Source organism: Palaemon carinicauda, chromosome 42, assembly GCF_036898095.1.
Source record: "Palaemon carinicauda isolate YSFRI2023 chromosome 42, ASM3689809v2, whole genome shotgun sequence".
Lineage (NCBI taxonomy): Eukaryota > Metazoa > Arthropoda > Malacostraca > Decapoda > Palaemonidae > Palaemon > Palaemon carinicauda.
The window spans coordinates 23,207,597-23,231,035 of NC_090766.1; the positions used below are offsets into that span (position 1 = coordinate 23,207,597).

Genomic DNA, 23,439 nt, shown 5'->3' on the forward strand with positions numbered 1-23,439 from the left:
GTACACAGGACAGTTGTGAGACCAGCAATGATGTATGGAGCGGAGACGTGGGCAATAAAAAAGACAGAAGAGAAAAAGATGGATGTGGCAGAGATGAAAATGTTGAGATGGATGTGTTGGGTGACAAGAAGATATAAGATACGGAATGAGGTAATTAGGAGTACCACAGGAGTTAGAAAACTATCAGATAAGATCCAAGAAAGTAGATTGAGGTGGTATGGTCATGTCATGAGAAGAGATGAACAGTATATTGGGAGGAGAGTGATGGAAGTGGAGGTACAGGGAAAGAGAAGGAGAGGGAGACCAAAACGACGGTGGGTGGATTGTATCAAGGATGACCTTCGATCAAAGGGATTAACCGGTGATGAGGTGTGGGACAGAGGCAGATGGAGAAAGCTGACCAGTGGGAAAAGATGTAGACAAAGAAGAAGAAGAAAGGATAGTTCGTTCAGAATCCCAACTCATAAAGTCCCACTTTGGCTTCCACATAAGATTCAAATATCTTGTTTTGCACACATACTAAATTTACCTTGTTAGGGTTATTTTGTGGTTTACCTCTCCTCAGTGGCATAGCTATAAGTAGGGGCCGAAAGTGGGGCGGGGGGTGGGGGGGGGTTAAGAATAATTACGCAATATAGACTATCCATAACTGTATCCATATCTGACAGCATCTCCACAATTGTGTCTTTTATTTTGAGATCCATTTGTTCCTAGATAATTCTTTCTGCATTTAGATACCTGTTTAAAACAATTTTCTATTATCTCTGAATAACCTTTTCCATTTCTTACCTCTGTTTTGGTTACTGGCTATATTTTTTTTCTCTTAATTTCTTCCTGACTACCATATCAATCGTCCTGCATGCCTGCTCCTGCTCTTCTATTTCATCCTGCAACATCCCCTCAAATAATCTTTTATTCCCCCACATAGTAATTTAATTCCCTCCTCTTACCCTCCAATAGGCCTACCCCCAACACCTTTTATTATTATTATTATTATTATTAGCGGAACCCGTGTAAATTGCACGAAATGATATTTTAATACTAATTATTTTGTTCCTAACCTATACATGTTTGAATAAAATGTGATGAGATTTGACTTGTATATTTATTTTAAAAAATGAGCAATACATGAATTGGGAAAACTATATAAGATGTGCTTTGGTTAAGTAATCAAATTCTAATGTGAACTTGTAAGAGTGTACCATGAAATTATTTCCGTTTTCTTTAAGCTTGACACACAAAATGAATAACACACACACTATCATATTAATATATAGATAATCATTATTATTATTATTATTGTTATTATCATTATTATTATTATTATTATCATTATTATTATTAATTGGCTTATTGAGAAAGTCTTTAAAGATTTTTGGCGATCAATCTATTCTGAAAAAGTTTTAATTCTTTTATTTTATCTTGTTTCGAGTATTGCTCTCCTGTCTGGTCTTCAGCTGCTGATTCTCATCTTAATTTGTTGGACAGGAACTTACGGTCTATCAAATTTCTTATTCCTGATCTAGATATTAATCTTTGGCACCGTCGTTCAATTAGTTCATTATGTATGTTGCATAAGATTTTTATAATTCTGACCATCCTTTACATTCAGATCTTCCCGGTCAGTTCCATCCCATTCATAATACTAGGTATACAGTTAATTCTAACAGTCAGGCCTTCTCCAACATGAGGCTCAATACTACACAGTATTCTAGAAGTTTTATTTCAGCTGTGACCAAGTGGTGGAATGATCTTCTTAATCGGGTAGTTGAATCAGTAGAACTTCAAAAGTTCAAACTCGCAGCAAATGTTTTTATGTTGAACAGGCTTACATAAGTCCTTTTATAGTTTATATGTCAAATATTTGTTTTAATGCTGTTAATGTTTTAAAAATATTTTATCTTAATTTTTCATTACTTCTTATATCGTTTATTTATTTCCTTATTTCATTTTCTCACTGGGCTATTTTTCCCCGTTGGAACCCTTGGGATTATAGCATCTTGCTTTTCCAACTAGGGTTGTAGCTTAGCTAATAATAATAATAATTGCCTAGGGGCTCCAACAGGGAAAACAGCCCAGTGAGGAAAGGAAATAACGGACAAAAATATTTTAAGAACAGTAAAACCATCAAAATAGATATCTCTTATATAAATTATATATATAAAAAAAGTCAACTAAACAAGAGGAATAGAAACAAGACAGAATAATGTTCCCGAATGTATCCTCAAGCAAGAGAACTCTAGGCTACACCACGGCAGTGGAAGACCATGGTACAGAGGCTATGACAATACCCAAGACTAGAAAACAATGGTTTGATTTTGGAGTGTCCTTCTCCTAGAAGAGCTGCTTACCACAGCTTAAGTCTCTTCTATCCTTATCAAGAGGAAAGTAGCCACTGAGCAGTTACAGTGCTGTAGTTAACCCCTTGAGTCAAGAAGAATTGTTTGGTAATTTCAGTGTTGTCAGGTGTATGAGGACAGAGTAGAATTTGCAAATAATAGGCCAGACTATTCGGTGTAGGCTATATGTAGGTAAAGAGAAAGTGAACCATAACCAGAGAGCAGGATTCAATGTAGTACTGTCTGGCCAGTCAAAGGACACAATAACTCCCTAGTGGTAGTATCTCAACGGGTTGCTGGTGACCTGGTCAACCTACTATCTGCGACACTAGAGCCTAAACAAGGAATATATATATATATATATATATATATATATATATATATATATATATATATATATATATATATATATATATATATATATATATATATATAAATAAATTTATATATATATATATATATATATATATATATATATATATATATATATATATATATATATAAATAAATTTATATATATATATATATATATATATATATATATATATATATATATATATATATATATATATATATATATATATATATGTGTGTATGTATGAATAATTCCAGACTTTACATAATAATTATTCAAAATGAATAACAGACATATAAAATACATTGTTTTCCATTTAATTCCTCTTTCCAGTTTTAATCATCTACTTTCTAAATAGGATGAAAAGATATTTCATATAGACAATGGAATTATACAAAGACTTCATCTAATATTCCTTTACATCTATGAATAAGAATCAAGAAAGTAAACAAACCATCGCCATCTAATATTCCTTTATATCTATGCATAAGAATCAAGAAAGTAAACAAACCATTACCATCTAGTATTCCTTTATATCTATGAATAAGAATCAAGAGGAAAAACAAACCATTACTGTACTGTCTCGTCATTGATATCAAAGTCCTTGCGAAAAGTGATGGAAAGGCTTATATAGTGTTCCTAGTTTTTTTTTTTTTATTACTATTGGGCTCCCTGTAGCTTTACAATTTTCGTAAGTATATAATTAAAGTACCCTTCTTTTAATTGGAACACGATATATGTTAACAATATTTATTCTGAACACAATTAGTGGCTTTAGGGTATCTGAGTGTCTAGGCCTAGGCAATGAAGTTAAAGTCTAACTTCACCGAATGTTTTGCATGATTAAGAGTTCAAATAGGAGCCTTTGTCTAAAAACGGACAGGACCTTCCATGGGCATAGAACATCAACTTACTTAAAATGTATTACAGATTCTCATTTCGAACAGAAAATATATGCTTTCCTGTAGTAAATAACGTGATTTGACTGAATATGACCTTCATTTCAACCGCAAACTAACAGAACAACAAATTCGACTAACTTTAAGTAGTCGAACTGGTTGCTGTTATTACGACTTAAATGAAGGTGAAAACCGATTAAATCACGTTATTTTCTTCAAGAAAACATATATTTTGTTTAAATGTTTAAATATAAGGTCTCTTGTTATATATTTTCTGTTAGAATGTTTAAATAAAATGATGTTCAATTTCCGTGTCACTTCACTCGTCAAGAACGTATGTACTGCGAACGCGTACATTAGCAATGTTACGCAACATTACCAATGTAACACTGCCATTGCTAATGTTAGCAATGCTATGATAATATTAAAATGTGTATTTTAAAGCATTTTTCCATGTACCCTTTACACTATATAAAAAGGTACAAAAGGGTACAGAACCTAACAAACCCACCTAACCTAACCTAGAAGTTCCCAGGTCACAACCCCTAGCCGGGACCGAGGACCCCCTTCCCAGGTCACAAACCTTCCCAGGTCACAACCCCTATCCAAGGTTGTACCTGCAAATATATATAATTAAAGAAATTAACGACTTACTTTTATGACCGCAACGATGAAACTTGTGGGTCACCGGGGTGTTGTGACTGTGAATCTGTGACATCTTAATTTCTTTGTCTTAGTTTAATACTGCACTTGGAACAATGTAAACGTTGGGCTATTACATTACGAGATTTAAGAAAATGATCAACATTGGAATTCACCGAAATACTTTCTCAAGCATGGATTACTGTTTGTTGGAAGGTGGGGGTAGGGAAATATTAACCCCCCTGTGCAAACATTCTATACGTATGGTTTCGTGATTGGTTAACGGAAAAGCAACGGAGTCTAGAGAGTAAACATGAATGAACCAGAATGGGAAACTTGTCCAGAGCAAGTATTTATGTGAAAACTGTGCGTGACAAGGTAATAACAAAATGTATAGAAGTAATATAACAAGATAAAATGGAGTGTATGATAAATAACATTTAATGGGAATATAAAATGAAGTGATTTTATAAGGTATCGGATAATAAAACGAGTAATACTGGGGTCAAACGTAATATGTGTACGACGGTATTAAATAAAAGGGATGGTATAGTTGAACTGGATCAAGTCATATACTTGAATAAAGCGGGTGAAGTCCAATAGTTAAATTTGATGGCTAGAGAAGAAGAAATCCTATTGGTGGAGGAGGAGTCAATGCGCAGGGAGGAGGGGTTTTTGCGCAGAAGGTCGAAACCTGCTATGTACAAGCGAACGAACGAGAGCGACTACAACTGACAAGTAGAATGACACAAAATAAATGAAAAACACTGCTAATGTTAGCATGTTACGCTAACATTGCCAATGTTAGATTGCGCAGCTCAATATTGCCGTATTTTTTCTTGAGACATAGCCTTTGCAATGGTGCCTCTAAAGTTTATCCTCTTTTTTTCTATATAAAAATTTTTCTATAGAAAAAAGTAGTTTTTTCCTAGGTTACATTGCCCTGTAATACAGTACAGTACAATAATACCCTTAAACTTCTCAACCTAACCTAACCTAACCTACAAGCTGTGACCTTGCCAGGGGGGTAATTTCATGTTTTTCTTGTTGGGGGGGGGGGGGGGCAGACACTTTGGCAAGCAAAGTGAGGCTAATCATCTGGGGGGTTTGAACACCACCTTAACTAAACTTCCCCATCTAACCTAACCAACCGACAAGCTTTGTCTCTTGCCTCCCTCCATTAGACTGCCATATTTGTAGGCATAGAATTGAAAATAAGGAAGTTACAGGGCATGGCCATCATCATACTGTAGCATGCATGTTTCATACATGCTCGTAAACTCGGTTTTCCTTTTTTATCCTATCTCTTGCTCTTCCCTGTACTGTTAATAGACCAACTTGTATAAGCATGCTAGCTTATGTTTTAATTTTTGTGACGTTCTTACTTGCTAATCCGTGATATAAACTTGACGATTGTTTAATAAAGTTCGGTTTCATTCACCTTGCCTCTCAGTTACAACCTAACTGCTCACTTGCACAATTGGTGATAATTAACGTGTTTGGTGGGAACCGTGGGTCTTTGATGAAGTTTTGGATGGAAAACTTCCGGGTATGATGTGAGGAGGTGGGCGTAGGCATCCGTGGGTGCAATGATGTGGAAAGTGAGGTCGGAGGGACCGCCGGGTTGGAGAGGTGTCGAGGAATACGAATCCGCGATCACTAAATGTAGGTGAGTGATATCAACCAGGAGGTGGAAATATGAGAGGAAATCCACACTGAGGATTGGCAATATGATGTCGGCAACGAGAAACTTCCCATTATATTTGGCGCTTCCAAACGATAATGTGAGGGTTTCATAACCGCAGGTGGGTATTGCAGATCCGTTGGCAGCTACCAGGCGGATGTTGGCAGACTTAGACAGACTACGTCGTGTCCTGGAGAGTGGCCTTGGCAGAAGATAATGGCAAGCACCAGTGTCTACCTAAAACAGCACTCCCGTACCTGACCTGCATCATGTAAAAAGAAAAGATTAGTGATGGGAGGCCACTGCCAGAAGCCATGGCAACTGTTCACACATTTCGTAGCAGCCCCGAATCTGCAGTGGTAGTAACATAACTGTGGTCGATGGGTGTCAGCAGGTGGCTGGAGAGGTCATTGGTGTGGGCGTAAGAGAGGGTAGGTATATGTCCGTGGTGGGAGGCTTTGTCACTGCTCTGGCATAAGCGGAGGCATTGATGGAGGTCTTGAAAGTGGTGAAGTGGCTGTCCATAAGGGCATCGACTTTGGTCATCAGATCCTTCAAGTGCAAAATATCACCATCGAGGATGGCAGCGCAAACAGGTTCGGGTAGGTGCCGTACTCAAAGGGCACAAAGTAGAATCACTTCATGAGAGCCATCTGTGGCTGGTTACAGGCGAGCAATACTTGTCATTTCCCTGAGGGCGAGTGAAGCCTTTTGGTCCCCCATCGGTTGTTGAGAGAGCTGAAAAAGTTTGGTTATACGGGCAGCTGACGATGGTGAGTACTGCTCCAGGAGGTATGTTTTAGGGGCGTTGTACGCTATTGGTGTGTCCCCTTGTTTGCAAAGCCAATCGGAGACTTCTGGGATCACCGTGAGGACATAGTCTGCTTTACTGCTTGAGCTAGTTATGCCATTTATGCAAAACTGGACTTCAGCACGCGGGAACCAGGCAAACACTTCTCTACTGGTGAAGGGGGCCAGTTTCATTGAGGCAGTGTGTGTGGAAGAGTCAGGTTTGATGGGTGGCATGATTAAACAGTAGGGCACAGCAGTAAGGGGGATGGCAGGAACGAGCGAGTCCTTCGGTGGTCACCAATGATGTGCAAGTGAGCATTTATGATGTAACTGAGAGGAGAGGTGAATGCAATTGAACTTTATTAAAAAATCATCGAGTTTATATACATGGACTTGCGAGCAAGAACGTCACAAAAATTCAAACATAATCAAATATGAATTGAATTGAATATAAAATTTAGGCCTTAAGCCAATAAGCCAAGCACTGGGGCATAATCAAACATGAGCTAGCATACTTACACAGGTTGGTCTATTAACAGTGGAGGGAAGAGCGCATGATTAGGTAAAAACGGAAAGCCGTTACAGTATATGAGTGTGTATGAAATGTGCGGTATGTTACAGACACCCCTTGAAATTGATATATATTGTTATTCTGAGGGAATTGTGATGGTTAATGTATCATTGATTTACACACCCTCCCTGGCACTAAGACCACCCTAACTTAACTTGTTATAGCGGGTTATAATCCCCCAAAATATACCCTTAAATTGAAAATTAGGTTTCCTACTTCAGTCATTCATTAGGCATATTAATAGCCATACTTTTATAGAAAATTTATGTCCCATTTGTTGATATCACTTGAAATTTCTTTATTTTACATTTGTAGGTAAAATTACATTTGTTCCGTAACTGACATACAAACCACGCTATTTAATAGGAGTTATTACTTTCGGCATAGCTGAAATGACGAGCCATTAAAATCTTTTTTGGGCTCAAGCCATGGCGTCCTGATGGAAGGTTCCTTTTTGGTAGCTTCCTTGGGTATATAACTACTAGATATTCCCAGAGAATTTAACCACAGGTTATCACAGAATTCTAACTTCTGGAGCGAGTATCCTAAAGGTTTCCCTTTAAGACATCGTATATCAACAGGGGACGCATGTATTAACGCGCCACATAGCTATCTGCACCCCACATAGAGTTAACACTTCGAAGTGTAGGGGCGGAGAATAGCTGGGGAGCCGTTCCACAGCTAATCTCGTCCGTGGCTACTTTTGGTACTCGAGACGTAAACAAACGGGCGCCATTGCTAAATGACGTCACGTCCGTCCTCATCCTTCGCTTAGTAGCTTGCCTTACTAGTCGGATTTTTCCCTGTGCGTATCTTATCGACTTGCATCTTAGCCATGTCTCTACCCTCGGCCTCGCCTTCTTCTGGAAAGTTGAGTACAAGGTTCCAGTAGGGCCTACTGTTTAAATAAGCTCTGACCGTAAAGTAACTTTTACTTTTCGAGATATTTTATGTTTTGTGGCAGAGCTGTGCTACTACCGGACCCGCCATTTTATGGCGTCGCTGTTGTTTTGCATGCCTTATTTAGCTAGCCTCAACAGCGTTTCCGGCCTCATTAACTAATCGATACTATTAGTTATTTAGTCTTCATAGCTAGGAACTTTATATATCGTGTTTTGACGCTCTTTTATTGGTCATCGACTGACCCCATACCAGTTCGCTAGTCTAGCCCCTAGGCCAGAGTGCCTATCATCAGTGTTCATGCATGATATATTTCAGTGATCCTAGGTTTAGTTATGAAGATAGTGGCATTATTTTATGATACTGTTTACTGTGATGCAAGTGTTTTCGCCTTCAGGGACCATATAGGGGATAGGTTTGACAGTGTGCCTCTCTAACCTAACGTAATTGTAGGCCCCCTATATGCTCCCTTCACCCCCTGCCTTAGGGCATTCCCTCTGCGTAGCCTTGCTCCCCCTACCACGTAAGGGGATCAAGCTCATACCAGAGTACTTATCGCTTCTCTGTCCTCCCTAAGGGAATGATCCCCCTTAGGGCTGCGTCCGAGAATGAGGAACGGCCTGCCCTTCCTCTATTGCTGAGGCTAGGCTTCCTGACCTTCCCTGCAATGCGATACGTCTTCCATCCTTCCTAGTTTAGGGTGTAACATCCCTGCTTTAGGTTAGGCTTGGGGGGAGTTAGTTCTGTGCCTTGCTGAAACGGTACCCATGCACCGTTCTCAGACAGGCTGCCTAACCTTAGGCTAGGGAGCGTCCTCCCTTCCTTGGTGGCCGCTTTGGTACAGAGCCTCTCCTATAGAAGACCCTTCTTCTTCTCCCCTCCCCACCTATCTCTTGTATGGCCTAGCCTATACTTAGGTTAGTCTATACCCATCTGTCCCCTGTCCTACAACTCCTCCTTAGGGTGGAGTGATAGGGCTACCTTGAGTCCCTGTGTGCAGTCCGCTCTGGTACATATACCCTTCATAGTGTCCTATGGGGTTTGCCACTGGATGTGTTTTGTCCTCAGGGGTTCTCCCCCTCTTGGGTGTTCCCTAGCCCTCCCTTGGGCTACCCTGGCTCCCGGCCGCCTGCGGCCCCTGCCACTGGATGATAGGGCTAGCCTCTATCATGGGTACACCCATTCAGGTGGGATGTCTTGGGGTCCGTGCCCATACCCCTACATCCCTCCTTCTGTCTCTTTCACTGTCCTGGTGCCGGTCCCTTGCCGCCTCCCCTGTCGGTGATACCCACCTCCCCCCTTGGTGACACATTCCTTGCCCCCTGGGCCGTCAGTCCTCCGTGTGCCGGGGGACTGCCGCCTCCCGTCGGCGTACAGCCGATGGCCTTCCCTCATACCTCATAGCTTCGGTCGTCCGTCCATCGGTCCGGCCCCCGGAGTGCCGGCATCCACTGCCGGCAGTCCGGTTCTGCTATAGCCCTTCCTTGTCCCTGTCACCAAGCCGGCAACCTTCGGCTGCCGGAGCCGCCGCTTCCCGCCGGCGTGCCGGCGGCCGCCATCCTGGCATTACTTCTGACTTCTATATTTGTCTTCCCTAATGCCAGAAACTCTGCTGGAGCGGCCTCCGGCGTGCCGTCGGTCTGCCGGAGCCTTCCGGAGGCGTCAAAGCGACTTGCACCCCTTCTCCTAGCTATCATCTCATGCTGATAGCCCTACATTGCAACCAGATGGTTTGACTACATAAATAGATAGGTATTGTCTTACCGTTCTATTAATAACCATGCTGTCTTCTTGCATATCACATATTTCCAGCATGCTGTGTGTATCTTAGCACGGCTGGTTGCCGGAAACCGTTACCCTATGGGATCATTTACATTCCCAATGCTATGGTCTGAGTGGCCTCAGTCCCAGCTTTATATCCTTGGCAATTCCTACTAGAATTCCCCCTGCCTCCCTGGCAATCTATGAAGAATTCTGCCCTGTGCCCTTGGTCACAAACAAATTGCCTATGGATAAGGTTACGGTAACCAGCCGGGCGGGTTACACGGAGTATGTGTCTATCTCCTTCTTTTCCGCCCACTCTCAAAAAATCACATTGTTTATATCACTTAAAATTAAGTTAAAGATTAATCCTTTAATATTTAACTTTAGAATATAAGTCATTCTTATGACTTCCCCATACTCATGTTCTCTTTCTCTTACAGGAGGAGTACGTGAAGTGCGATCACGGCTTCTGTGCAGTGAAGCGCCCGCACTTCTACGGGCACACGGCGTGTAGGACCCACGCCCCTTGCGCCAACAAGAAAGGCTATCTGAAGTTTTGGGACCCGCAGAACTGTACAGTCTGCAAGGACCGCCTGGTCGAGGCGTTCAATAATCCTCCCTCAGCGGAGGTTAGGGACGCTTCTCGAGAGAAGCTACGCAAATGGGTGCGTGGCTTCCAGAAGAACGCCACTGGACCATACCCTGCCACTGAAGACTTGAGGGCCTTGCTTTTCCCGAAGGCATCCCCAGACTCTGTGGTCCCCAAGGATCAGATCCCCACCGTCCAGATAACGGTGGAACCCGATGTAGTCATGGCCCAGTCCATGCACGAGTGTCACCTGGATACCGACAATGCGGAACGTATGTCGGAAGTGTCGGAGACCACGGTGTTGAATGTGGGCCATAAGCCCCTCAGTTTGAGGCATAGCCTCCTCAATTTTCTCGTAAAACTCAAAAATAAACTCCGGGAGAAAGGAAACGACCTTTCCGTTTTCTCTTTATTTCCTCTCTGCCCTCTACTACAGATTCAAAAAAAACTTGGGGGAGCACGCAGGTCCCATGGTTCCTTTTTGTAGAAAACTTCACATAAAAAAAATAGATAACATTGCGATACAGACAAGACAAATCCATTTAACCAGCAAATTATAAATTTTTCACTTTTATTCTCTTTAAAGCTTCCCCAAAGGTAAAAAAAATACAAATATGTGACGAAAACGGGAGAGGGGAAGTCCCGGCTCCCATCCACTCGGGAAATTAATACAGTTTTCACAATATAATCACAATTCACATGGATTACTCTTTATAATTGTAATGACCCAATCATAATAACATATCAACCTTTCAAATAAACATATTTTTCAATAAATCAACTATTTCTATAATGTCAACAAACCTGGGTGCGTTCTCATTGGACAAACACTACACTTACCAGCGTAAACGAACGTTGGGTGCGTTTTCATAGGACAAACAAACCAACATTTAACATCCTCCCCACCATAGGAGTGTCTCAACACTCCTATCATCATCAGAGCCTTCCAAGGCTATCTTATTACCTTAATCTACAAGTCAAGTTTAATAGGAACCTTAATAGGTCTTCCCTTTCGGGACTTACCAACATTAGACACTAAGGGTGATTCTACAGGCTCCTGTCTAAGATTCTCAAGTCTCTCCTCCTGGGAATTACTACCCATTTCACCCTTCAAATCTGTTATTTCTAGATTATACAAATTTTGCACAGGTCTGGATATAAATCCACGTTTGGTTTTAACCTCAACACTTCTAACAACCCCATCTTTTCCAGGATACAACTTTGTAATAACTCCAAGAGGCCACCTTAACCTTGGCACCCGTTCATCCTTTACTAGTACAACAGAACCCTCTTTAAGGTTACAATTTGGCTTGAACCCCTTCACCATACAAGGCAGGTTTCTAAGATACTCAGTCTGCCATATTCTCCAAAATTTGTCTAACTGACCCAGACGCACAGCTTCTCTTACACACAAATCCTTTGAGGATACACCACAGTCTGGATCATCTACTAACTCTAACTGAAAACCTGCAGAACGGCCAATTAGGAAATGGGAAGGGGTAAGAGGATTTGCGATATCAGGTTCCTCACCTACAAATGTCAAGGGTCTAGAATTAATACAAGCTTCCACCTCATGAAGTGTAGTCTCTAATTCACTCTTGGACAAAGAATTAGTGCCCAATGTTTTCCTCAGTGCAACTTTCACAGATCTAATGAGGCGTTCCCACCAGCCTCCCCACCAAGGAGCATTAGGTACAATAAACTTCCATTGGGGCGTCAACGAGCCATAATGTTCTCTTAACAGGTTGGAGACACTCACAAAGGTTCTAGCATTGTCAGAGTAGAACACTGTTGGAACACCCCGTCTAGCTACAAACCGTCTAATGGCCAAATTACAATCAACAACCGAAAGAGACTCGGTGAGCTCTAAATGAACAGCTCGAATGACAGCACAGGTAAAAAGAAGTATATACAATTTCTTGGATGGAAAATCAATGCAAAATAAAGGACCAGCAAAATCCAGACCTGTAACCGTGAATGGAGGAGCCGACTTAACTCTCAACTCGGGAAGTGGCCCCACAGGCTGGGAACAAGCAGAGGCATCACAACGCCGACAAGCCACACATTCTCGACAAACCTTCTTTGCAATCTGACGAAGGCGAATGATCCAGTAACTGTTTCGTAAAGTGGATACAAGTGTAGCAACACCAGCATGCTTGAGCAACCTATGCTGGAAACGAACTAACAGTAAAGCAATGTGGGTACCAGGAATTATTATAGGGTGCTTACTCTCAAAACTCAAGTCTGCATTCTCTAAGCGCCCTTTTATTCTCAGTAGCCCATCCTCATCTAGGTAAGGATCAAGTTTAATCAAGGAAGAACCCCTTGGGAGGGGGAGAGATCTACTCAGAGCATTTACTTCCTTTGCAAAGGCCTCTCGTTGCACAAAGTACAGCAGTTGTACCTTAGCCTTCGTCAATTCTCCATAGGTTAAAGGTCCACTTAATTTGCGGGACGAAGGTCTGCAATTCCCAACAAATCTCAGTACCCAACCTACTACATTAAGGGCCTTTGTAAAGGAACTCCATCGGGTGAATTCAAATAAGGGCGGCTCATTTTCAACTGCAACACAAACTGTGTCAGTATCACATATCTCTTCTGAAGGAATGTCCGCCCCCCTGCCTTCCTGATGAGGGAGCGGGGAGGACCCTTCAGCCAAATATCAGACTGCAAAAGCTGCTCAGCAAAAACACCTCGAGATACAAGATCCGCTGGGTTGTCCTTGCCTGGACAATGCTGCCAACATGAAGGAGGTGTCAAATGTTGAATCTCAACAACCCTGTTAGCCACAAAGGTTTTCCATCTATTGGGGTCCCCCTTTATCCAAGCTAGGGCTACTGTGGAATCCGTCCAACATTGAACAGAAACCTCTTTACCCAGCTGCAAGGCGGACGTCACAAACACAACAAGTCTAGCACATAACAGGGCTCCGAGTAATTCAAGCCTAGGAAGGGAAACCCTTTTTATAGGGGCTACCTTGCCTCTTGCAACAACCAGCGATACCTTGAATTTATCCCCCTCAGGCACTCTCACATAAACACAAGCACCATAACCCTTTTCTGAAGCATCACTAAATGCATGGAATTGAACATTAGGAATTTCCTTAAAGGGTGACTCAGAAAACAAGTACCGATCTACTCTAAATGACTCAAGCACAGAAAATCCTACAACCCATAATTTAACTCTGCCTTGCATAGCCTCGGGTAATAGCTCATCCCAATCTAAACCTAATCTCCAGATTTCTTGAAACAGTATTTTTGCATGCATAACAAACGGACATATGAGCCCCAAGGGATTAAAACACCGAGCTATGAGGCTTAGCACATTTCTTTTGGTACAAACAATATCTCCAAAGGGGTCCAGGTTCTCAACCTTAAAGGTAAAACAGTCAGGGGAGGATACCCAGTGGAGGCCTAGAACCTTGACACTCTCTTCACTAGAACCTTCAGTTATAGTTAAAGTCTTACAATTAGAAGTACACTTTGACAATGACATACCAGCCTCCTGCAGGATACCATAGGCTTCTTCAAATCTTAAACTTGCTTCTGCGGGACTCTCAGCCCCAGATAGCCAATCATCTACATAAAGATTCTCATACAGTTCAGAAACCACCTCTGTGAGAGGGTATTTCTTTAAATGAAATTTTAAGGTGGCATTTAATAAAAATGGACTACTCTTATTACCAAAGGGCATTCTTATAAATCTGAAATGTTTAACATTGTTCCCCTCTTTCAACAAAAACCTATGAACATCACGGTCCTCCCTTCTTACCTTTATTTGAAGAAAAGCCTTTGTAATATCAGCTGTTAAGGCCACCCTCCACCTTCTAAATCTTAACAACACCTCAACTAAATCAGGGTTGAGTGAAGGACCACTTTCTAAACAATCATTCAGAGATACTCCATTACTGCCACGTGCAGATCCATCAAAAACAGGCCTCACCTTGGTGGTTAGGCTCCCTTCCCGTACCACAGGCCGATGAGGCAAATAAAATATAGGATACCCACCTTCCCGTTGATGGGAAGGAATTTCTTCAATAATACCCTCCTTTTCATACTCATTAAACACCTTCATATACTGTTCCTGCAGACAGGGGTTTTTACCTAACCTATTATAGAGACCTTCCAATCTTCTCAAAGCATGATGTTCATTATTGATCAAATCTAATTTCATACTCTCAGATTTCCATGGTAGGGCCACTTCATAGCGACCATCTTTAAAACTTACCAAATTCTCAAATTGAACCAAGACTGGGTCAGGGTTCATCGCCTCAGAATGTAGTTCGTTGGGTTTTATGCCAACAGACTCTAGATCCCAAAATTGACTCAAACTACGCTCTTGTACATTCTCAATTGCTAACAATTGTACACTTGCACCAATATTACCTTCAGACCTATTAAAGGATCCGGACAAAATCCAACCAAAAATTGTCTCCTGGGCCACAAGCCCGTCCTGATACATGACCTGGTTGGGGATCATCATCTTCCAATATAAATCAAGGCCTATCAACATATCAATATGTAAATTTCGATGGGATCCATACTCATCGATCAACTTAAGGTGAGAAAAAGGTTCTAAACACTTAGGGTCCACTTTGGACCTAGATAATGGAGGACAAATTACATCAATCTCAGCAACCTTAAAACTATAGTTGTGATCATTTGCCCCTACACTCATTATTTCATAAATACTACACAAATCTGCCTTAGAGGCTTTCCCTCCACCAAAGGCAGAAAATGATAAATACTCAGAAGTCAGCCACTTAGGCTTGACCCGTTTGACCAGTTCCCTTGAAATGTAAGACCGATCAGACCCTGTATCAAACATTACAGTAGCAAATGTGATACCCTGATGGCCTACTACCCTGACTTGGGCCGTCTGCAATACACAACACCTTGAATTAACCTTGTTTTTCACCTCACAAGGTGCTACCCCCACATGGGTCACAGAATTTGACCCCTCTTGCACTCCCTCTACTACAGGGTTATTTTCACTAGCTGTTACGGAGGGTTTCGTTTCAGATCTCCGACATACAAGGGAGTTGTGATTCCCAGTCTTGCACTTTGAACACTTAGCCCAACAGGCCTTGGCATAATGGCTTTTAGATAAACACTTAAAACACAAACGCCGATTACGCACGGCTTCTTCTCTTTCTGCAAGGGGGAGCTTAGTTATACCTAAACACCTTTCACTGGGATGCAGCTTTCCACAGAATGCGCAAAACGTCTTCGAACCACTTTCTTCTGATGAAGTTTGAAGGGCAGAGGCTGAACTGGGAGTGTGCTTTTTAGTCCGTCGTTCTACACTGGGTTCCTCGGATTTTCCAAGGCTTAGTCTCTTGATAGCCTCTGCCCTCTCTCTGCCTTCCACTTCTCGTTGCAAGAACTTCAGCAATCCGTCGAGATCTCCTCTTTTCCGTCCACTACGCGACCAGTCCAACCTTATGTCATGAGGTAACAGAGCAAGGATCATAGGCACCAAGATCCGCCCGTACTGTTCACCTCCAACTCCAAGGGCCTCCAAACTGCGCACATGGCAACTCATCCTGTAATTTCCGCAAAGAGGACGTGTGAATTTCAGTCCTTGCGCTCCTAGATGAGCTAAGTTGCATTAGGGCTTGAAGGTGAGCTGATATAATGTTTTCTGGATCGCCATACCTTTCTTCTAACAACTCACAGGCTATCTTGTAATTAGCTGTTGTTTGGGTGAGGCCCTGTAGTACACCCCTAGCCTCACCCTCTAAAACAGATTGAAGATACATAAATTTGGAAACAAGAGGCATAGGCTGATCGTCCACAAGTGCCATAAATTGGTCCCAAAATGGCCGCCACTCTGTTATTTTCCCGCCAAATTTCACTAGCTGGAGTTTAGGCAATTGCACACTAAAACCCTCATTACCGACTTCACTGCCTGAATTAATATCTTCACTGGACCTATTAGCAACCAAGTTTCTGTCCTTGCCCAGCCTCTCTAAGGTAGCTGCTGCTTCAGTACGGATTTTTCTTACCTCTTGAAGAAAATGGTGGTCTTCAAGTATTCTTCTCTGGAGCTCGTCAACATCCTCTATAGAATTCTGGTCTCGCTGAATTATTTCTTCCCAGTCGGCCTTCTTATTATCGTAGTCTTTTACGAGACTTGTAATTTCATGCCAGGTCGGATTACCGGCCATGGCTCTGGTCAAATCTTCTGAGGCACAACGCAGCCATATTGTTGCCTTCTCTCTCTGCAGCACTGCTCTCCTAAGTTGATTTATGTCGTTGGGGAATCCAGTAAATTCAGCATCGCTCTCATCTGATTCCCGGGTCTGGGCACCATGTTGAATGTGGGCCATAAGCCCCTCAGTTTGAGGCATAGCCTCCTCAATTTTCTCGTAAAACTCAAAAATAAACTCCGGGAGGAAGGAAACGACCTTTCCGTTTTCTCTTTATTTCCTCTCTGCCCTCTACTACAGATTCAAAAAAAACTTGGGGGAGCACGCAGGTCCCATGGTTCCTTTTTGTAGAAAACTTCACATAAAAAAAATAGATAACATTGCGATACAGACAAGACAAATCCATTTAACCAGCAAATTATAAATTTTTCACTTTTATTCTCTTTAAAGCTTCCCCAAAGGTAAAAAAAATACAAATATGTGACGAAAACGGGAGAGGGGAAGTCCCGGCTCCCATCCACTCGGGAAATTAATACAGTTTTCACAATATAATCACAATTCACATGGATTACTCTTTATAATTGTAATGACCCAATCATAATAACATATCAACCTTTCAAATAAACATATTTTTCAATAAATCAACTATTTCTATAATGTCAACAAACCTGGGTGCGTTCTCATTGGACAAACACTACACTTACCAGCGTAAACGAACGTTGGGTGCGTTTTCATAGGACAAACAAACCAACATTTAACACACGGAGAGGAAACTCATGGCCGAAGAACTGGACTATGAGGAAGACCAAGTGGAATACACCGAGTCGGAGCAGGAGGTCGCTCCGCCTTCCACCCCCGCCCCAACTCCTACACCGACGGATGTATCACTCCCGTCTACCTCCGCCACCCCGGACCCCATCCCATCCAGCGCCCAGGAGATGTTCCGTATGCTCGAAGCTCTTATGGACAAGAAACTCTGTGAGACACACGAATACATCGGGACCATGGGAAGTTCAAAGGAGCCGAAAAGGATTTCGGTTAAGGACCTCCCGGCATGTTCGGACGCCAACCCCTGGAGGTATGCCGAGCACATGCCTATCACAACGGGCAGGATCTTCGTCAGTGAGAAGGTCGGCTCGGTTGCCCTGGAAGAAGTGGAATTCTTCCCGAGTTTTGAGGATTATCCGGACTGTTACGTCCGACTTCGATCCGAACCTGCCTCTAAAGAAGAGACCGAACCTAAGGAGGTGATAGTGTTCGATCTCCCGAAGGCCCAGGCTATGTTGGCCAATGCTGTTAAAAGTAGGGGTTTTACCTGCTCAAAGCTTCTGGCGCTGAGCAAGAAGCACCCTACCTACGTCGCACCAGACGATGCGATCCTCCCCTTCATGGAAAAGGCCTTCGCTGCGGTACACAAGGCAGTGGAAGAAGGGAAACCTTGCCCTGCACTGGAGGAGTGCAGACCCTTCTCCCTGATTACTCCCCCCGATGTTCGACACTGGAAAGATGTCCAGCATACTGTACATTCGTGGTAGGGAAACTAGATCCTGACGTTGCTGGACGTCAGTTTAACGAAGACCTCCCGAAACTTAATGACCATCTCCTTCGTCGGGAACATGACACGAAGGAAAGGCTCGCCGCATCCATGTCCCTCCAGGTACAGCTCGACGTCATGGCCGGTGACACTAGAGTCCCCGACCACTACATGGTGCTCGCCAAAACGCATTTGGCGACTGTAGTAAAAGACCTGTACAGCTCCATGAAGGCTCGTAGAGCCTGTCGTGAATTCGTGTTCTCCAGTGCCACAGTGAGACACGAACTCCGGAGGCTGATTTCCTCCAACATCTGGGGTAAGCACCTCTTTCCCTCTTCCCTTGTGAAAGAGATCACCGACAAGGCCGCCACGGAGAACAGGAACCTTCTCCACAAGTGGGGCATGTCGAAGAAAAGGAAATCCTCTCAGGACGATGGCCCTCAGCCTAAGAGGAAATCCTCCAAGCCGAAACCCCAGTAACGTCAACAGAGACGGCAGTTTCCGGGATCCGCTACTCCCCAAGTGGCAGCTCAGCCACAGCAGACCTTTCAGCTGGTCACCCAACCGGTCTTGTCACAGTCGCCGGTTTTCACCCCTGCTTTCGAGCAACAGACGACTACCTTTCGTCCCAAAGGTAGAGGCTCAAACAGAGGTGCAGGCAGAGACGCATCTCGCCGTCCCTCCAGAGGTAGAGGAGGAAGGGGAGCTAGCGGCCGAGGCAGTAAACCCTCGGGACACCAGAAACAATGAAGTGCTTCCGGTGGGAGGAAGACTCCGCCAATTCCAGGATTGTTGGACCTTCGATCTCTGGGCACACAGCATCGTCAAGAAGGGTCTAGGCTGGAGTTGGACTCAACCACCCCCAACCTTCCAGCAATTCTTCCAACAATCAACCCCCCTTCTGGAAGAATATGTCCTAGATCTCTTGAACAAGAAGGTGATAAGGAGGGTAAAGTCAACCAGGTTCCAAGGGAGACTGTTTTGCGTCCCCAAGAAGGACTCCGACAAGCTCAGAGTCATTCTAGACTTATCCCCCCTCAACAAGTTCATAGCGAACAACAAGTTCAAGATGCTGACTCTTCAACAGATAAGGACCCTTCTGCCTCAAGGTTCCTACACGGTCTCCATAGACCTGGCGGATGCCTACTGGCACGTTCCAATGAACCACCACGCTTCCTCCTACCTAGGATTTCGACTCCAAAGGAAAAGCTACGCCTTCAGGGCCATGCCCTTCGGCCTCAACGTGGCCCCTCGGATCTTCACAAAGCTGGCGGACGCCATCGTTCAACAGCTTCGCCTCCGAGACGTCCAGGTGATGGCCTACCTCGACGACTGGCTAGTCTGGGCTCCATCGCCCGAGGATTGTTTTAAGATCCTGCAACAAAGTTACCCAGTTCCTAGAACACCTGGGATTCAAGATAAACGCGAAGAAATCTCGCCTCTCTCCAGCTCAGAAGTTCCAATGGTTAGGAATCCAGTGGAACCTTCAGTCAGACCGCCTTTCCATTCCCCAGAAGAAAAGGAAGGAAATAGCAGGGTCTGTCAAGCGACTGCTGAAATCCAAACGGATCTCAAGACGTCAGCAGGAACGAGTTCTAGGCTCTCTACAGTTCGCCTCAGTGACAAACCCAGTGCTACGTGCACAGCTAAAGGATGCCGCGGGAGTCTGGAGACGTTCCGCATCCATCGCTCGAAGAGACCTCAAGAGACGGCTCCCATACAGACTTCGGCTGCTCCTAAAGCCGTGGTCGGAAGCAAAGGCCCTGAAAAGGTCCATCCCTCTTCAACACCCACCTCCATCACTCAACATCCACACGGATGCTTCGCTGGAGGGTTGGGGAGGTCACTCCCACCAAAAACAGGCTCAAGGGACATGGTCTCCCCTATTCAAGACGTTTCACATCAACATCTTGGAGGCCATGGCGGTCCTTCTAACTCTGAAGAAACTCTCCCCGCCTCCCTCGATCCATATTTGTCTAACCCTAGACAACTCGGTGGTAGTTCGATGTCTCAATCGCCAAGGCTCAAGATCGCCCCAGATAAATCAGGTGCTTCTGACAATCTTCCGTCTGGCAGAGAAGAAGAAATGGCACCTGTCTGCAGTTCACCTACAAGGATTCCGCAACGTGACGGCGGACGCTCTATCTCGGACAAGCCCGATAGAGTCGGAATGGTCTCTAGACGCAAGATCATTCTCCTTCATCTCTCACCAAGTCCCAGAACTTCAGATCGATCTCTTCGCAACGAGCGACAACAATCAACTTCCTCGATATGTGGCCCCGTACGAGGACCCCAAGGCAGAAGCAGTGGACGCCATGTCACTGGATTGGAACAGGTGGTCCAAGATCTACCTGTTCCCTCCCACCAACCTTCTGCTGAAAGTCCTCTCCAAACTGAGAACCTTCAAAGGAACAGCAGCCCTAGTGGCTCCCAAGTGGCCTCGAAGCAACTGGTACCCCCTAGTCCTGGAGCTACAACCCACGCTGATCCCTCTCCCGGGCCCAGTTCTCTCCCAGCAAGTACAGAAGTCGACTGTCTTCGCTTCATCATTGAAAGTCAGGGACCTTCATCTCATGATTTTCTCTCCCTAGCCGTGAAGAAAAGGTTCGGGATATCGAAGAGGAGTCTCGACTTCCTCGAGGAATATAAGACCGAATCCACACGACGGCAATACGAATCATCCTGGAGAAAATGGGTCTCATTCGTCAAGGCAAAATATCCTACGGAAATCACCATCGATTTTTGCATGTCCTTCTTCATTCACCTTCATGGACAAGGCTTGGCAGCCAACACGATTTCTACTTGCAAATCGGCCTTGACTAGACCACTAATGTACGCCTTCCAGATTGATCTGTCCAGCGACATCTTCAATAAACTGCCTAAGGCATGCGCTCGTCTACGCCCAGTACCCCCACCAAAACCGATCTCCTGGTCCCTGGACAAGGTGCTCCATTTTGCCTCCAACTTGGACAATGATTCGTTCCCTCTCAAGGATCTGACTCAAAAAGTTATTTTTCTTTTTGCTCTTGCCTCAGGAGCCCGAGTCAGCGAAATAGTGGCATTATCAAGGGATGAGGGTCACATTCTGTTTACAGATTCAGGAGACCTTACCCTCTTCCCGGATCCGACGTTTCTCGCCAAAAACGAACTACCCACCAAAAGATGGGGCCCTTGGAGAATCTGCCCCCTGAAAGAAGATGCCTCTCTATGTCCAGTAGAGAGCCTCAAGGTCTATCTTCGTAGAACTTCTGACTTTGGTGAAGGCCAACTCTTCAAAGGAGAAACATCGGGCAGCGACCTGTCACTGAAACAACTACGAGCGAAAATCACCTACTTCATTCGCAGAGCGGATCCTGACAGTACACCCGCAGGTCACGATCCTAGAAAAGTTGCATCGTCTCTGAATTTCTTTCAGAGTATGGATTTTGAAAGCCTTAAGAGTTTCACAGGCTGGAAATCCTCGCGTGTTTTCTTCAAACATTATGCGAAACAAGTGCATGAAGTCAAACATTTTGTGGTAGCCGCAGGTAGTGTTATGAAACCTGCACCTAACTCAGCATAGAACAGTGAGTTACTTGGGACTCTAACTCTTCGGGTGCCTATGTTGACCCTCGTGTGATACGTAGTGATTTCAAAGACACTTAGTGCTTTTTCATATACTGTTCTTCTCCCAGGTGAAATGTCATAGTCGTCACATGAGTGCCGCATGCCTAGAGCATGATGTGTTTTCTTTTTAAAGACTGACGTTCCTCTGGAACGAGTGCCTACTAATAATTTGAAATTCTCTTTCAGATTCAAGAGCAAGTCTTTCATTACTATGTACATTATAATTTGTTGTAAATTACGTTTACATACTTATTGCATTTAATTACCATATTCTGCAATTGTGAAATAAAATTTCTATTTTATTACTTGTGCGTCTCAATCCGCTCCTACTTATACTATGAAATACATGACTGTCATAGTTTTATTATCCCCTTCCTCTTATATACGATGAAGATTACTAAGGATTCAATCCTTATTATATACTCACCTCTGCAATGTAATATTCCTACCCGAATACTTACTTACATCATGCCTTCGAGACCAGACGATTCTCTCTCTTCACATACAGTGCCTAACCACCACTTGTCTGCTTTTGAGAATGTTCCTATATGAATACCAACCATTCAGTCTTGTCTCCGAGTTCTTCATGTTCTCCCAGCAAGGTGGGTAGCCCTTCGATGACCACTTTGATCTTCAGCATGGTCCGTTGGGACTTCACTGCCAGGGAGGCAGGAAGTTTTCTTCCCTACGGTTCCTCTATTGAGATTACTATGCTAACCTGTTCAAAGCCCTCGGCACTTACACTACAAGGGGAAAATCTACCACGATACATTGATTCTCTGGTATTCTTCCATCAGGACGCCATGGCTTGAGCCCAAAAAACGGATTTTGAGTGAAGCGAAAAATCTATTTTTGGGTGAGATAGCCATGGCGTCCTGATGGACCCTCCCTGCTACTTCGTCCAGTTTTTTCAGGTCCTACCCTGTCCTGCTGTATCATGGTGATCGGCAAGCAACTGGCTTCAGGATGAGGACGGACGTGACGTCATTTAGCAATGGCGCCCGTTTGTTTACGTCTCGAGTACCAAAAGTAGCCACGGACGAGATTAGCTGTGGAACGGCTCCCCAGCTATTCTCCGCCCCTACACATCGAAGTGTTAACTCTATGTGGGGTGCAGATAGCTATGTGGCGCGTTAATACATGCGTCCCCTGTTGATATACGATGTCTTAAAGGGAAACCTTTAGGATACTCGCTCCAGAAGTTAGAATTCTGTGATAACCTGTGGTTAAATTCTCTGGGAATATCTAGTAGTTATATACCCAAGGAAGCTACCAAAAAGGAACCTTCCATCAGGACGCCATGGCTATCTCACCCAAAAATAGATTTTTCGCTTCGCTCAAAATCCGTTAATGAGGGTTTACTACCCCACCGCTAGTTATTGGGGGGTAGGGGGTAGCCTGCTACCCCCCCCCCTCACACACATCTGCGCTTGAGCTCACTTTACTTTTGGCTCGGAGCGAGAACGGTTGCTGCCTCTTTCTCTCCTCGCCTATTTTGGACTGCCATTAATTTTTGTTTGTTCCGTAACTGGAATACAAACCACGCTATTTAAAGTGGGTAATTACTTTCGGCGTAGCTGAAAGGACGAGCCATAAAAATTTAACGAGGGATT

General features: G+C 43.8%; 1 long non-coding RNA gene across 1 annotated transcript in view; it reads left to right on the forward strand.

Annotated features, from left to right (window-relative positions):
* Positions 1-3,287: 3,287 nt before the first annotated feature.
* Positions 3,288-23,439, forward strand: part of LOC137632929 (uncharacterized) — a 77,925-nt gene continuing 57,773 nt past the window's right edge. Inside the window, exon 1 of the long non-coding RNA XR_011042141.1 lies at positions 3,288-3,385. This is a non-coding gene — a long non-coding RNA (uncharacterized lncRNA). The remainder of the gene's footprint in view (positions 3,386-23,439) is intronic.